This window comes from Palaemon carinicauda, chromosome 36, assembly GCF_036898095.1.
Source record: "Palaemon carinicauda isolate YSFRI2023 chromosome 36, ASM3689809v2, whole genome shotgun sequence".
NCBI lineage: Eukaryota > Metazoa > Arthropoda > Malacostraca > Decapoda > Palaemonidae > Palaemon > Palaemon carinicauda.
The window spans coordinates 12,340,505-12,343,004 of record NC_090760.1 but is presented as its reverse complement, the minus strand read 5'-3'; the positions used below and the strand labels follow the sequence as shown (position 1 = coordinate 12,343,004).

The 2,500-nt window shown below is 32.6% G+C and overlaps 2 long non-coding RNA genes across 3 annotated transcripts in view; one reads left to right on the top strand and one right to left on the bottom strand.

The window, feature by feature from the left end:
* Positions 1 to 2,500, top strand: part of LOC137628369 (uncharacterized) — a 626,091-nt gene that overhangs the window by 261,279 nt on the left and 362,312 nt on the right. The gene's annotated exons all lie outside the window — the stretch shown is intronic.
* Positions 1 to 2,500, bottom strand: part of LOC137628370 (uncharacterized) — a 331,990-nt gene that overhangs the window by 189,295 nt on the left and 140,195 nt on the right. The window lies entirely within an intron of this gene.

The window sequence follows — 2,500 nt, the reverse complement described above, 5'->3', positions numbered from 1 at the left end:
CCATTTGCTTAACGGAATAGTGACTCCCTAACCTTTACGATGGAATATCTTCTCAAATTGGTTTCTCATTCTCCACAAGGTGTTTATCCTTATTCGAATATTGTTAATTAGAACCCTTGGCACTTGCTAGGACAGTAGTGGCCAGGTAGTAGAGCTTACTGCCTCAGAGGTGTCTGTGCTAAATATAGTAGATACCTATTATAATCATCCATTAATTGCAGCATTAAGGATAAATCCCTTGCAGTGAAAAATCCCAGACCATTTCTTCATATTATACACACAGTGTCAGTCGTTTCATGACTAACCCCACAGAGATTTTCACCCACTGTCTCCCCCACACACTGTTCACCACCTTGGCATCTTCAGTTCACTCTTATGGGACGAATCAGCCATTTTACCCCATTTACTCAGTGAGCCTTTCTCATGCCACATTATACAAGTAGTTCATCTCAACAGCTCTATTTCTTTTCTCGCATTATACTAAAAATTCAATCTCCTGTTCATTTTTTTCTTACTTGATTTAAAAATACATGAAGCTAACGTCACTCTTCTTAAATATTTTTGAATTTAGCTTCCAAAGACGTTCTTCCATTTCACAAATTAATTTAAAGAGATCATGTTGCTTTCCTTTCAATCGCTATCTCATATCTCGCTAACCTTTTCATTTTATTATCAAGTTACACTTACTTCATAATAAACACATGAATATAAGGCTTTTAATTTTTTGTCATCTAAAATAGTATTCAGATCTCATAACTTCTTTCTGTCATAGGTAATATTCACTTCTAACTACACCTTATAATCTAGTAGAACCATTCATCTAGTCTCAGTAGCTTTTAGCCTCTTTATTTTCACTGTGTAATACTAATTAAAACTAACATGAATCGCTTATCAAAGCCTTTTTCGAATCTCACAATTATACTCATACATTTTTTTTTCTATTTTTTAAAATGATCTTCTTACTAATTCTTCGGAAAATATCCTGCCTCTTATAACCAATTTCATACCAAACTAGTATCTTTCACATTTTCGCAGTGACTAGCTTCATTTTCCTCATAGGAACTTTTAACTACATTGTACAAGTCCTCTTCTACAGGAAAGTGCTTTATCATCCCCATATTGTGTCACTACTATTCCTTGTTTAAGGTTTATACTTTTCTATATGCAACTTATAAGTGTTTACCATTTGCACTTACAGTTCACTCACTATCGTTTGATTATCAATGCTTGGTTTATATATTATCGCTCTTGTCCGAATCTATATTTCTCTTCCTTTTTAAATCCCTAAGTTTTTTACCCAAGTTATTTCGTAAATGTTTTGCACTATTCTACAAACATTGTGCATCTGTAATTCATGTTTCTCTATAATGTCTCTTAATGGTTCAGAACATTTACAGCCTTATTACGGCCTCCATAATCTGTTCAGCAAGCATTTGGAAGTTTAAACTAACAAAATCATCCATTTTGGTATTGCTGGGATCAGCCTCTTATATTTCCTCTGTATTCAATAACTTTAAAATACTCTCTATCTGGAGAGAGTATCAGATTCTCTTCAAACAACATGGCTTTGTATTTATTGTTTATACTGCCATCTCATTGCTTTTTGACATTCTGAAATTTCTTCTCTTAAAACTCGCACGTATAATGGGTTACCATTGCATTTTATTTGTTGCTATTCCTTTTCTATCACTAGTATACAATCCTCTTTTACAGTTTTGTCCTGCAATTGTTCATCAAAAATCGAATTTTTCCATCAGTAGATGTATATTGTATCTGTCTTATCGCAATGTTTTTATTCACATACACCCCATACATCTTCCTCCTATTTTCAAACTTATTAATCAACTAACAGACCATGTCCCTTTTCTAAACATGCTTTATTCTGATGTCAATCATGTTATCCCATTGTCCCAATCAAAACCATACCCTACACTTTCATTGCGGGGGTAAGTCATGTCACAAATCTTATTTTCTTATTTATTCCTCTTACGTTCCTAATAGTTTAGAAATAATAATGATTCCTAGCAGCCATTCTTTTGAATCATCTTGATCTAACATAACCAACACATTATGAATAATTTACTTTATTATGTTCACATATACTTCACATGCTATCCAAATAACACCTGGTTCCGTATTGTTCTTTAATTGTCTTTAGCTTAACTGTCACTTCTGTGAACATTATTTAAATTACTTGTCTTTTCCAGTCTGTTACAATTTCTATATTGTAGAATCTTATGTTTAATAAACATTCAAAATGCTAACTTCATACTTTATTAATTTTTTTTTCTGCGGATCATTTTTTTCTGCCCCAAAAATTTGCAAAAATTCGCTCAACTGTTTGTCATTAACTTATTTATCAATTCCTTTGTATACATGTTATCCTTTATTACACTTTGAATGGTGTTTTCCTGCAAAATTTCTATTTCCATACCACTTCCTTCTTATTCCTGGCATTGACTTCCAGTGGATTAGTTGATCACATACTTGAGTTTTGTAC